This window comes from Dama dama, chromosome 12 (genome assembly GCF_033118175.1).
Source record: "Dama dama isolate Ldn47 chromosome 12, ASM3311817v1, whole genome shotgun sequence".
NCBI classification, from domain to species: Eukaryota; Metazoa; Chordata; class Mammalia; order Artiodactyla; family Cervidae; genus Dama; species Dama dama.
Window position 1 is genome coordinate 36,003,160 of NC_083692.1, and position 14,766 is coordinate 36,017,925.

The following is a 14,766-nucleotide window of genomic DNA, read 5'->3' on the forward strand; positions in this document are numbered from 1 at the left end:
CACTACCACACAATTGCATTCATCTCACATGCTAGTAAAGTAATGCTAAAATTCTGCAAGGCAGGCTTCAAGAGTACATGAACCGTGAACTTCCAGATGTTCAAACTGGTTTTAGAAAAGACAGAGGAACCAGAGATCAAATTGCCAACATCTGTTGGATCATCGAAAAGGCAAGAGAATTCCAGAAAAACATCTACTTCTGCTTTATTGACTATGCCAAAGCCTTTGACTTGTGGACCACAACAAACTCTGGAAAATTCTGAAAGACATGGGAATACCAGACCACCTGACTTGCCTCTTGAGAAATCTGTATGCAGGTCAGGAAGCAACAGTCAGAACTGGACATGGAACAACTGACTGGTTCCAAATAGGGAAAGGAATACATCACCTTTCAAAGGAATTGTTACCCTGCTTATTTAACTTATATGCAGAGTACATCATGAGAAATGTTGGGCTGGAGGAAGCACAAGCTGGAATCAAGATTTCCAGGAGAATTATCAATAACCTCAGATATGCAGATGACACCACCCTTACCACAGAAAGAGAAGAAGAACTAACGAGCCTCTTGATGAAAGTGAAAGAGGAGAGTGAAAAAGTTGGCTTAAAACTCAACATTCAGCAAACTAAGATCATGGCATCTGGTCCCATCATTTCATGGCAAATAGATGGGGAAACAGTGGAAACAGTGGCAGACTTTATTGTTTTGGGCTCCAAAATCACTGCAGATGGTGACTGCAGCCATGAAATTGAAAGACTCTTACTCCTTGGAAGAAGAGTTATGACCAACCAAGACGGCATATTAAAAAGCAGAGACATTACTTTGCTAACAAAGGTCTGTCTAGTCAAAGCTATGGTTTTTCCAGTAGTCATGTGTGGATGTGAGAGTTGAACTATAAAGAAAGCTGAGTCCATGGAGTCCCAAAGAGTTGGACACAACTGAGTGACTGAGCTGAACTGAATGCTTTCTACAGTGTCTGACACATATCTGACCTTTAACTTTTTCTAAATGAGTAGTAAGAGGTAAGTGGGAGTTGGGTCATGGAGAAGTGAGTCTGCCAAATAAGGAACTTGGGACTTTGTTCTCAAGGACATATAGCTTGGCAACCAAGAATTTTCACCAATGGAATGAAATAAGAGTTGTGTTTAAAAATATATAGTTTGTTTTTTAAAATCATTTTTTTCTAGCACTGTGTAGAATGTACTAGAAAGAATTTATTTTGGGTTGGAAATAAAGTTACAAGTTTCAACAGTTTTAGTAATTATCCAATTGGGAAATAAAGACGAGTTAAATTTGTGTTAGTTCCTATTGTCTTTTTTTTTCTGGGACTTCTTCGGTGTGAGTCAGGTTGGGTCTGTTTTCTCCACTGCTGGTTTGGGATTTGGCTTTAATAGCCTGGGTAGTGAGTTATCCTTGTTCATCTGTTTTCCACCTTTCAGTATGTTGCTGCTGTTACTTTATTTCCTGTTCTTCTTGTTTTTGTTGTTTTATTTTTAAAATCCCTTTGATGTAATTTTAGTGGAGTTTTGGGAGCCTTATAGGCATATGTTTAATATATCAGTTTAACTTGAAATTCCTTACATTTTTGTTTTCATTATGAAAATCCTTTACTGTTTATTTCAATAAAATTGCCTTTCACATTAGCCGAGATCTTGTTAAGTGACAATATGAAATGTTGACAAAACTGAGGATGAAAGAGAGGGAGCATAAATTGGTACATTTCTGGAGAATGGTGTTTCTTCAAAGGTTTAAGATACATATGTTTTTGAACCAAAAGTTCCACCTCTAGAAATTTATCCCAAGGAAATGATTTAGCTTTAAGAATGCCATTTCTGTGTTGTTTGTAATAATAAAAAGTCTAACAATTTAGGGTTGATTCAATAAACTATAAATTTTCACAAGTCATATATGCAGTCATTAAAGATTATGTTGTTAAACCAAGCTTCTCACACAACACTACTGCAGAGCACACACAACACATGGTCCTTCACCAAGGGATAGGTGAAGCCACAGGACAAATTTAGCTCATCTTCCTCCTGCAGTAATTTTATTGGTGATATGGGAGTGTGGAGGCATGACAAGTTATCTATCTCTAGGTCCTTTGTCCCTTTCTTCCATGATAGCAAAACCCTGATCTGTAGCAGTGAATACTGCTGCTCAGAATAAAAGACTGCCTGCCTTTCTCCGACCTATGGTAGGTAGCTGGCCTTACGAGCAAACCAATGAGATATCAGTCAATGAGTTGTGAGAAGCAACCTGTATAACTTTAGTTGGAATCTGTGGTACTTCCGCAACCATTGACACAACCAGCCACAGGCCATGTAGTACTATGTGTGTGTGCTCAGTCACTCAGCCCTGTTCTGCTCTTTACCACCCCATGGACTGTAGTCCACCAGGCTTCTCTATCCATAGGATTTCCCAGGCAAGAATACTGAAGTGGGTTGCCATTTCCTTCTCCATGTAGTACTATAGTATTTACTATTGAAAAATATCCACCTGTAGGTGGACTTTGTGCAGTCCAAATGTGCACTATCCAAACCTGCGCTGTTCAAGGTATATATGTATATATGTATCAGTCAGTTCAGTCGCTCAGTCATATCCGACTCCTTGCGACCCCATGGACTGCAGCACACCAGGCCTCCCTGTCCATCACCATCTCCCGGAGCTTGCTCAAACTCATGTCCATTGAGTCGGTGATGCCATCCAACCATCTCATCCTCTGTCATCCCCTTCTCCTGCCTTCAATCTTTCCCAGCATCAGGGTTTTTTCAAATGGTCAGTTCTTCACATCAGGTGGCCAAAGTATTGGAGTTTCAGCTTCAGCATCAGTCCCTCCAATGAATATTCAGGACTGATTTCCTTTAGGTTGGACTGGTTGGATCTCCTTGCAGTCCAAGGAACTCTCAAGAGTCTTCTCCAAAATTGCAGTTCAAAAGCATCAATTCTTTGGCGCTCAGCTTTCTTTATAGTCCAACTCTCACATCCACACATGACTACTGGAAAAACCATAGCTTTGACTAGACAGACCTTTGTTAGCAAAGTAATGTCTCTGCTTTTTAATATGCCGTCTTGGTTGGTCATAACTTTTCTTCCAAGGAGTAAGAGTCTTTCAATTTCATGGCTGCAGTCACCATCTGCTGTGATTTTGGAGCCCAAAAATAAAGTCTGTCACTGTTTCCACTGTTTCCCCATCTATCTGCCATGAAATGATGGGACCAGATGCCATGATCTTAGTTTGCTGAATGTTGAGTTTTAAGCCAACTTTTTCACTCTCCTCTTTCACTTTCATCAAGAGGCTCGTTAGTTCTTCTTCTCTTTCTGTGGTAAGGGTGGTGTCATCTGCATATCTGAGGTTATTGATAATTCTCCTGGAAATCTTGATTCCAGCTTGTGCTTCCTCCAGCCCAACATTTCTCATGATGTACTCTGCATATAAGTTAAATAAGCAGGGTAACAATTCCTTTGAAAGGTGATGTATTCCTTTCCCTATTTGGAACCAGTCAGTTGTTCCATGTCCAGTTCTGACTGTTGCTTCCTGACCTGCATACAGATTTCTCAAGAGGCAAGTCAGGTGGTCTGGTATTCCCATGTCTTTCAGAATTTTCCAGAGTTTGTTGTGGTCCACAAGTCAAAGGCTTTGGCATAGTCAATAAAGCAGAAGTAGATGTTTTTCTGGAATTCTCTTGCCTTTTCGATGATCCAACAGATGTTGGCAATTTGATCTCTGGTTCCTCTGCCTTTTCTAAAACCAGCTTGAACATCTTAGTGACACAGTAATAAGCAAAAAGTGACATATCTCTGTTCTCATGGAGTGTATCATCTAATGGAAAAGACAAATATTAACTGAAGAATCTTGAACAACATATAAAGCAAAAATTATGATATAATAAGAGTGCTCAGTCATGTCCAACTCTTTGATATCCCATGGACTGTAGCCGCCAGACTCCTCTGTCCAAAGGATTCCCCAGGCAAGAATACTGGAATGGGTTGCCGTTTCCTTCTCCAGGGTTTCTTCCAAACTCAGGGATGGAACCTACATCTTTTGTGTCTCCTGCATTGGCAGGCAGATTCTTTACCACCAGCACCACCTGGGAAGATCAGAAAATTATAAGTGTTATTAAAAATAAGTACATTGAGAGCATGTAACTAGGAGAGCATGTAACTTGGAAGTGGGGAAATAAAAGAATGATCAGGGAAGGATTCCTTCAAGAATGGATGACTGATGTGAGAGCTGATGGGGAGAGGTTTACCAGGCCAAGGGACAGGAAAGGAGATGAGTATTTAGGACAGAGGCTACAGCACGTGCAAAGGCCCTGGGGTGGGAAAAGCATAGCATACCTAAGAAAATGAAAGGCCAGTATGATTAAAGCTTGGAGAGGGGGAGGAACTTGCTATGAAATGAAAATGGAGAGAAAGGTAGGGCTCAGATCATACAGGAGTTTTGCCATTTTAGCTGCTTGGCTAAACTAAGAGTAATGAGAAGCCCTGATATGATTGAGGAATAGAGTTTTACAGACTGAAATGTGTCCCTTCAAAAAAAAAAAAAAAAGAATTTTATATTGAAGGCTTAACCCCACAATGTGACTATATTTGGAGATAGGGCGTTTAACAAAGTAATGAAGGTTAAGTGAAGTCATAAAGGTGCAACCCTAATCTAATAGGACTGGTGTATTTATTATAAAAAGATAAATGACTAGACACCAGAGATTGCTATGTGCGCTTGTGTACAGAGAAAAGGCTATATAAGGACACGGGGAGAAAGCCCCTTTCTAAAAACCAAGTGAGAGAATTCTCTCCAGAACGGCTGCTGGCACCTTGATCTTGGACTTCTAGACTCTAGAACTGTGAGAAAATTAATTCTTTTGTATTAGTCAGTCTGTGGTATTCTATTATGGCAGCCCAGGCAGACTAATACAGGGAGCAATATTCTATATGCATTTTGAATCAATCAGTTTAGCTATTGTGTAGAAAATTCATTGGAAGGAAGCTGGGATGGATATAACTGAATATGGAGGTACCAGTTAATAGATTCCTTCAAAGGTCTAGACAAGAAATGTTGGTAACTCTGATAAGGAAAGTGATGAGGACTTGCAGGGAAGTGGATTATCAGTTAGAAGTGATTTCAACTCTGAGTGACTAAATAAATAAATAACAGTATTACTTGAGAGAGAAGTTTATTTCTCTTTCAGGTGAAAGTCCAGAACTAGGTAATGCATGACTGTTATAGTGCTTCACAGGGCAAGGGACTCAGGCTTCTGCTTTGCTCCACTATGTGTAGCCCCCATATTCCTAAAATCACCTCATGGACCAAGACACCTGCTGTAGCTCTAGCTACCATGTCCATATTCCTTCTAGCAAGAGGGAGGACGATGAGGAAGAATGAGACACCATTTCAACTTAAGGAAAATCTCAGGATATACTGCACATACTGTTGGTCAAAATCTAACTCGAAGAGGCTGGAAAATACAGTCCATCTAAAACTGGAAGGATCTATTCCTTATGGAAGGAGGAAACAGTTTGAGGGAGAACCAGCACTCTGTCACAGGACCTAATGATGGATTGGACATGGGGCATGAGAGTAGCAGGAGTTGAAGTTCTGGTTCTTCTACCAGATGAGTGGATGTCGCTGTCATTCACTGAAATTAGATCCTTAATCTCCAATCTCTCATCACTCATCCCTGTTCCCCTTCCCTCATCCCCTCCAAATACAACTCTTAGATCTACTGAATTACTGGTTTTCTAACACACATCAGAGATGCAAGTTTGTGAGGCTTGAAGCATTTGGGGACTCAATTCTAGGAGGGTGAACACAAAGTTACAAATACAAAATTAAGTATAAGGCCTTGGGAGGGGCCTATGCAAGCAAGTGGCCCAAAAATTAAACCTCATTTACTTTGGGCACTTCGGAAAAGCTGGCTTAAAACTCAGCATTCAAAAAATTAAAATTAAAAAAAATTAAAATCATGGCATCTGGACCCATCACTTCATGGCAAACAGATGGGAAAACAATGGAAACAGTGACAGACTCTATTTTCTTGGGCTCCAAAATCTCTGTGGACAGTTCTTGCAGCCATAAGATTAAAAGACACTTGATCCTTGGAAGAAAAGCTATGACAAACCTAGACAGCATATTAAAAAGCAGAGACATCAGTTTGCCAACAAAGGGCCGTATAGTCAAAGCTATGGTTTTTCCAGTAGTCATGTACGGATGTGAAAGTCGGACCATAAAGAAGACTAGCCCCAAAGAATTGATGCTTTCGAACTGTGGTGCTTGAGAAGACTCTTGTGAGTCCCTTGGACAGCAAGGAGATCAAACCAGACAATCCTAAAGGAAATCAACCCTAAATATTTATTGGAAAGACTGATGCTGAAGCTGAAGCTCTAATACTTTGGTCACCTGATGGGAAGAGCCAACTCGTTGGAAAAGGCCATGATGCTGGGAAAGATAGAGGGCAGGAAAAGAGGGTGACAGAGAATGAGATGGTTGGATGGCATCACCAACTCAGTGGACATGAGTTTGAGCAAACTCTGGGAGATAGTGAAGGACAGGGAAGCCTGACATGCTACAGTTCATGGGGTCAAAAAGAGTTGGATACAACTGAGTGATTGAACCACAACAAAATGTTGGCCGGGGGAGGGGGGTGGATAAATTTTAAAATCAGTGAAAGAAACTATTTGCAGACCTCAGAATTAGCTATTGTATTAGTCAGGTTTCTCCATAGAGTGAGGGAGCGGGAGAGAGGGACTTATGAGGAATTGGCTCACAGGATTAAGAAGGCTGAGAAGTCCAGTCCCACAGTCAGCTCAGCCATCTATAAGTTGGAGAGCCAGGGAAGTTGGTGGGGTAATTCCAGTCCAAGTCTAAAGGTCTGAGAACCCAGGGAGTCAATGGTATAAATCCCAGTGCAAGGGCAGAAGACCACTATTATAATTCAAGCTGGAAAGCAGAAAGAAAAATGGGGTGACAAATTCCTCCATCCTCTGCCTTTTGTTCTTTTCAGGCCCTCAAGGGATTGGATGACACCCACCCACACTGGGGAAGGATATCTGCTTTGCCAAGTGCACTGATACAGTGTGCTCATCTCATCCAGAGACACGCTCACTAACACAGAAGTACTGTTTAATCTGAGCAATAAGTGGAGAAGACAACACATAAAATTAATCATCACAGCTCTGTACATATGCTGTTCCCTTTGCCTGAAAAATCCTTCTTCTTTCCTTCCCCTTCTCCTAGAGAACTTTTAGCTATTCTTAAGCCTCATTTCTGAACTTCCCTTCTCTGGGAAGTCTTCCTGAACACTTCCCAACCCTTGAGGAGATGCCTCTCCCAGAGCACCCCATGTGGATCTATGTGGGGTCCCCCTGACCCCGGTGAAGATCTGCTCACGAGTCCGTCTGGCCTAGAGGTTCCCAGCTCTCTGCGGCAGGAAGGACAGCTACTCGATGTGTGTGCCACCAGCACCTAGTATGTGTCTTGTAGCCACTCAACACCCGTTTACAGAAGGGAGGGATGAGAGGAGGGGATTCTTCTCCATAAGATAACTTGGCAGCATAAAGTACCTATATTAGGCCAAAAAATGAATTACTCTTCGGTGAAAGGAAAGAATGCTTCTTCTTTATTATCTCTAACTGATACAATTTTGCTCAAGAATTCCCACCCCACTGAAGAGTAGAAGGGTGAAAGAGAAAGGACAATGGGAGCTTAAACTTATCAATTAAAGTTATCTTAGCCTTGGACTTCCTTGGTGGTGCAATATTCGGATAAGAATCAGACTAGGGTTCATTCCCTGCTCTGGGAAGATTCCACATGCTGCAGAGTAGCTAAGCCACAACTACTGAGCCGGTGCTCCACAAGAGAAGCCATTGCAATGAGAAGCCCACGCACTGTAGTGAAGGGTAGCCCCCACTAGAGAAACTAGAGAGCTGCAACGAGAAAGTCTGCTTGCAGCAGCAAAGACCCAGTGCAGCAAAAAGTAAATAAATAAATAAATTTTTAAAAGTTAACTTAGTCTCTGTAAGTTTAACTGCACTTTTTGGGTAGCTTATCTCTTTCAGAAAAGTTCTTATAGTCTCTCCTTTTCTTGCTTTTCCCTAAGATGATGCCCAATGGTAAAGGGTATTTGTGTGATCTCATGGTAGGGATGGGAAAATGAGGTCTCATTCTGCACACCTGTGGGACCTCAGTAAGATGATGTAGATTTCATCCTGCCTTTTGTGGCTGTGGGTTGGCAACCACTCCTGAGACTCAGGGTTCTAGCCACCTACCTCTGGTTGTAAACCCCTCAGGCATGAGTTTGGCTAGTTCCCCAGACTGTTCATCATCTCTAGTGGTACTTCCTGAGGGAACTAGGAATATGTAGCTTCTCCCACTTGTACCCTGCAGGCCACTAAGAACTGCAGGATACCAAATTAGGCCCCCACTGCCATTGAACCCTGTTGCTCCTGAGTCATAATCAAGGAGAAAGGAAGTGAAACTATAAGTTGCTCTGTCATGTCTGACAGGCTCTTCTGTCCATCCAGGCAAGAATACTGGAGTGGGTTGCCATTCCCTTCTCCAAAGGAGCTTCTGGATTCTGGGATTGAACCCAGGTCTCCTGCATTGGAGGCAGATTCTTTACCATATGAGTCACCAGGGAAGCCCATATTCAAGGAGGGGCAAAGCTAAATGCAAGGCCTCCCCTCCTTCCTTAGAGGGAAAGTGGTCTGCCCATTCCCATCTCTTCCTGCTTTCCTATGACCCTTCCTTGCCCCACATTCTAAGACATCAGCCTGGGGGCTGGGCTGCCAGAATAGGCTGGCTAGGACTGCCCACTGCCCTTCCCTGAGCCCCTTCTTCCCACGCTGCTCCAGATCCCAAGGGTGACTTTCTCTCCTTCCCACTCAGCAGGTACTTTCTTTATGTCATAGCCTCAGTTTTCTCTACCATATGGTATGTATTAAATGCCACTTTTACTTTTGCCAAGGTCTGGATTTTGAAATGTTAATGGAGCTTTACAATTTTATAAAATCCTTCTCTCTTGGTAGTGTCTGGTTTTTTCAAGACTACTGTGTTTCTTCAGATTCAAAAACCTTATTTTGGTAGTTAAAAGCTGCTTACTTTCTTTGGCATTTCTGACATCACAGTTCTGCTTATCCTCCAAGGTTGATGGATACTTCTAGGTGACCAAGGAGAAGGTCTCATTAGAAATGCCAAAAATACTTCCATGTTTTAAAAAATACTTTCCCTTGTAAACTTTTCTTGGAACTGCAATCCCTTCATTCATTTTATAGGGCTGTTTCTATTGCCTATATTATTTCTTGGAAGGTTGAATTCATCTGTCTTAGAGACACCAAGGAAGATGATAAGCATCATGACTCTTGAGTTTCAAGCTTTGAGACAATCACTGCACAACACAATTGAATGAATGTGCAATTTGGGTATGATCTCATAGATGACAAGAACTGTGAAAAATCTTACAGTCCTTTGGCAGAACCTAACCTTTTGTAGCCCACTGAACTTCTAAGTTCCTCTAGTTAAAAAAAAAAAAAAAACAACTCTCATGGTCTTTTACGTTGGGCTTCTATAATCTGTATGTACTAAGTGTCAGGAGACCACCTGAAGTCTGTTCCAACTGAGTTGACACTGATGTCTAATGCAGTGCTTAGCCTGTGGCCCAAAGCTTATGGCATTCAACTAGAACAATCATCTTCAATGGTGTGCCCTGGCACCATCTAACAATGTCTGGATGCATTTGGACATACTTTGATTAATGGATAGAGATCAGAGATGCTGCTAAGCACTCTCCAATGCCCAGCACAGCCTGCCCACAACAAGGAATTATCCAATTCCAAATGTCAATATTGCTAAAGTTGAGAACCACGGATACAGAAAATTCTATCAGTTTTAGGCATTTTTCTCCAAATCACTGTTTCCACCTTGGTCTAGGCCATGTACTCCCTGGATTACTAAAACAGTCTCCTTAATGGTTTCCTTGCTCCTCTGTTTCCCACACTTAGTTCTTTTATTTATTTCCCCGTGTTTAAAATTTTAATTTTTAATTTACATACAGAAAAATTCATCGTGTCTGGTTATGTTCCTTTCACTACAATCAAGATACAGAGTGGCAGCTCAATTTTCAAGGTCTTTACTATGCTGTTTAGGTCCATCCTCACATGAGCCACTCTGGGGTTAACCCCAATCTTGGCAGTGATTTCCATTCTCCAAGTCTTTGCTGTGCTTCTGTGGGTGTGTCCTGCACATGTGGAACTTGGGTGTGTGCCCAGTGTCGATCCCAGTCTCTCCTCTTCAGGATTTCCTTACACCCTCTGACTCCCAGAGGCCCTTTTCTCTGTTCTTTTGGACTGAAAGATGGGGAGCTCCCAGAATATTTTCCCTCTATACTTACTGTGCTGGTCTGAGTGACTGAGCCTGTCCTTTAGGTGAAGTAACAAGAGAAAAGGGAGGAAAAAATAATTGGAAAGGACTTCCCTGGTGGCCCAGTGGTGGAGAATCTGCTTTCCAATGCAGGGGACTGGGGTTCGATCCCTTGTCTGGGAACTACAACCCCACACGTTGCAGGGCAACTAAGCCGGAGCCAGAACTAGAGAAAGCCCGCATGCCACAGTGAAAACCCCGCACAGCCAAAGTGCAAAAGAAAACCCAGGATACCTCCCTCAGTTTTTGTATGACAGGGACCCTTTCCAAATTCCTTTATGCTGCAAAATGGATTTTCTCTCAGGGTTTTAGGGGCTTTAGCCCTGCCCTGCCATGATAATGCCAACTTGATTATTTTTGTCCTCAGGGGAGGGCTAGGAGAGAAAAAAGGAGTTTCCATCCATACTCTCCTGTTCCCAGGGGCTCCTTTTCCCCATCCCCAGGCTAGAAGAAAGGGTTCCTTTTGGAGGTCTGGCAGTCCCTGCTTCACTGATTTAGACTGCTCTCAAGTCAGGCAGTGGAGGAGGAAAAAAGCTAGAAAACTCACCAGCACCATCCAAGTCATTTGTCAAGTTCTGACTTCCTGCAGTGTAAGGCCTAAAATTAAGGTATAATAATTAGATGCTGCCTTGATACCCGGTGGAATCGGGAATAACCTGACTGCAAGTTTCTATCCCCACTCTGTTCCCACAGCTAAGGTCCCCTGGCCAAACAACTCTCCTTATCGTGGGGACAGGCACAGTGCCTATCCTTGAGTACTGGGTTTCTGTTTCCTGCCAATTATGAAATTATTCCAGTAAGCCAGCCATACCCTCCTGCAGAAACCAGAGGGCACCTCACCTCCTTGATACTGCAAAGCTTGCCTCTAAGTATGTGGTATTTGGTGTTCCCCTCCCCCAGACTGTGAATGTATGTGACTAAAAAAACTGCTGTCCACTTCACCTGTCCAGTTTTGGATGTTGTGTGCTCGGCCATCCCCATAATCCTAGGGCGAGAATCCCTCTCTCACAAACAGGAGGAAGAAGAGACAATCAAAACACTTCCTTTCTTGGGATGTCCCTGGTGGTCCACCTGTTAAGACTCTGTGCTTTCACTGCAAGGGGCTTGAGTTTGATTCCTGGTTGGGGAACAAAGATGTGTGTGGCCAAGAAAAACCACAGAAAACACTTCCTTTCCCAATCCTCTAGCTATTTTGCTATTATTTACTCTTCAGAGTCCTCAGGTAGTGCTTTTCATATTCTGCCAGAGTTTTTAGTTGTAATCAGTGGGAGAAAGAGACTGCAGCTTGCTTACTTCACTGTGGTTGGCTCTGGGAGTCACGTAATCCCTACAGTCTAATAAAACTAAAGGATCCTTTTAGAAGGACACGTGTAACAGGTCATGCCACTGTCCTGTCAGTCTCCCTGATAGCACACCCTTGTGAGTGTTTACAAGGCTGTACAGAGTAGAGCATGCAATAACAATAGGCGTCTTTCGCCTCAGGGCTTTCGCAGTGCTGTTCCCTCTGCGTGGGATGTTTCTCCGGATACCATGGTTAATCTCTACAGCTTCAAATCTTTGTTCAGATATGACCTTCCTGGTTTTCCCAGGGGTCATGTATGGATGTGAGAGTTGGACTGCGAAGAAAGCTGAGCACCAAAAAATTGATGCTTTTGAGCTATGGTGTTGGAGAAGACTCTTGAGAGTCCCTTGAACTGCAAGGAGATCCAACCAGTCCATCCTGAAGGAGATCAGTCCTGGGTGTTCATTGGAAGGACTGATGCTGAATCTGAAACTCCAATACTTTGACCACCTCATGCAAAGAGTTGACTCATTGGAAAAGACCCTGATGCTGGGAGGGATTGGGGGCAGGAGGAGAAGGGGACGACAGAGGATGAGATGGCTGGATGGCATCACTGACTCGATGGACATGGGTTTGAGTAAACACCAGGAGTTGGTGATGGATAGGGAGGCCTGGCATGCTGCGATTCATGGGGTCACAAAGAGTTGGACATGACTGAGCTACTGAACTGAACTGAACTGAACTGACTGAGGATTAGGACAGCTTCCCTATTTAAAAGATAATATCCCTCATCACCTGCACTCCTCATCTCCCTTTTTCAATTCTTTTCCCCAACCCTGATCACCTTCTAACTTAACAATATTTACTAATTTATTATGCTATTGTCTGTTACCTCCTCCTCCCCATTAGAATGTTAGTTCTAGGCTTCTAAAGTGGCATTAGTGGTGAAGAACCTGCCTGTCAATGCAGGAGATGTAAGAGACGCGGGTTTGATCCATGGGTTGAGAAGATCCCCTGGAGAAGGAAATGACAACCTGCTCCAATGTTCTTGCCTGGAGAATCCCATGGAGAGAGGAGCCTGGTTGTCTACACTCCACGGGGTCGCACAGAGTTGAACGTAACTGAGCACCATCTAGGACAATAGGGATTTTAATTTGTTTTGGATCTTGGCACCAGGACACAACCAATACATTATGGGTCCTCAATAACTATTTGTTGCATGCATGAATAAGAATATGTAAAAATACAAACACTTTATTTAGCATGGCTGCAGTACAGAGAATGAACTTAGAAAAATTCAGATCAGAAAAGATTATTTTAATTCTGATCTTCCCTTGATTTTTAATTAGAATACTCCTTTCCTTTTGACCTTGATCATGTCTTAATGTCAAGACAGATATAAAAGACAGAGATAAAAGACATTTTGGTGACCTTGGATTTTTAATAGGGGCTACCCAGGCAGAAAAGTGCTGGAAAACATTTTGAACTTCCCCACACATACCACCACCAGAATTACCCAAGCCACAGTGGCATTCCCTAAACCTCATTTAAACTAGATGTATTTTATTTTTCTGGTTGAAAAAATATTTTACAAACTGAGTTCAAGTAAAATTTCTGTACATAGTCTATGTTCATTTTACACCTCCCACAAAATATATCATGTTCTTTTCTTGTCAGTATACAATCTGTCCAACTTCTCTTTGAGTTAATATGCGTTCTAAATCACGTCGTGTCTGACTCTGTGTGACCCTGTAGACTGCAGCCTGCCAGGCTCCTCTGTCCATGAGATTCTCCAGGTAATAATATTGGAGCGGGTTGCCATTTCCTTCTGCAGGGGATCTTTCTGACCCAGGAATCGAACCCGCATCTGTTATGTCTCCTGCATTGGCAGGCAGATTCTTTACCACTAGCACCACCTGGGAAGCCCTAAAAGTTCCCTAGTCATAGTAAAAAGTATAGGGAGAGGGGCAGATCACTAAGAGAATGTAGTTGAACTGTGGAATTTCTTATAGATAATCTTTCTGTATATTGTTACCCTGCTTATTTAACTTCTATGCAGAGTACATCATGTGAAATGTCAGGCTGAATGAATCACAAGCTGGAATCATGATTGTTGGGAGAAATATCAACAACCTTAGATATGCAGATGACACCACCCTTGCGAAGAGGAACTAAAGAGCTTCCTGATGAGGGTGAAAGAGGAGAGTGAAAAAGCTGGCTTGAAAGTCAACATTCAAAAAACTAAGATTGTGGCATCTGGTCCCATCACTTCATGGCAAATGAAAGTGGTAGTCCCTCGGTCGTGTCTGACTCTGTGGGACCCCATGGACTGAAGCCCACCAGGCTCTTCTGTCCATGGACTTCTCCAGGCAAGAATCCTGTGGTGGGTTGCCATTCCCTTCTCCAGAGGACTTCCTTCCCAATCCAGGGATTGAACCTAGGTCTCCTGCATTACAGGCAGTCATTACTGTCTGAGCCACCAGGGAAACCATGGCAAATAGAAGGGGAAAAAGTGGAAGCAGTGATAGATTTTATTTTCTAGGGCTCCAAAATCACTGCGGACAGTGACTACAGCTGTGAAATTAAAAGATGCTTGCTCCTTGGAAGAAAAGCTGTGACAAACCTGGACAGCATATCCAAAACCAGAGACATCACTTTGCTGACAAAGGTCTGTATATTCAAAGCTATGTTTTTTCCAGTAATCATGTAGGAATGTGAGATTTGGACCATAAAGAAGGCTGAGCACCGAAGAATAGATGCTTGTGAATTGTGGTGCTGGAGAAGACGCTCAAGAGCCCTTTGGACTACAAGGAAACCAAACCAGTCAATCTTAAAGGAAATCAACCCTGAATATTCACTGGAAGGACTGATGCTAAAGCTCCAATATTTTGTCCACCTGATGAGAAGAGCTGACTCAATGGAAAATATCCTGATGCTGGGAAAGATTGAAGGCAAAAGGAGAAGGGGGCGGCAGAAGATGAGATGGTTAGACAGCATCACTGACTCAATGAAGATGAATTTGAGCAATCTCTGGGAGATAGTGAAGGACAGAGGAGCCTGGTGTGCTGCAGT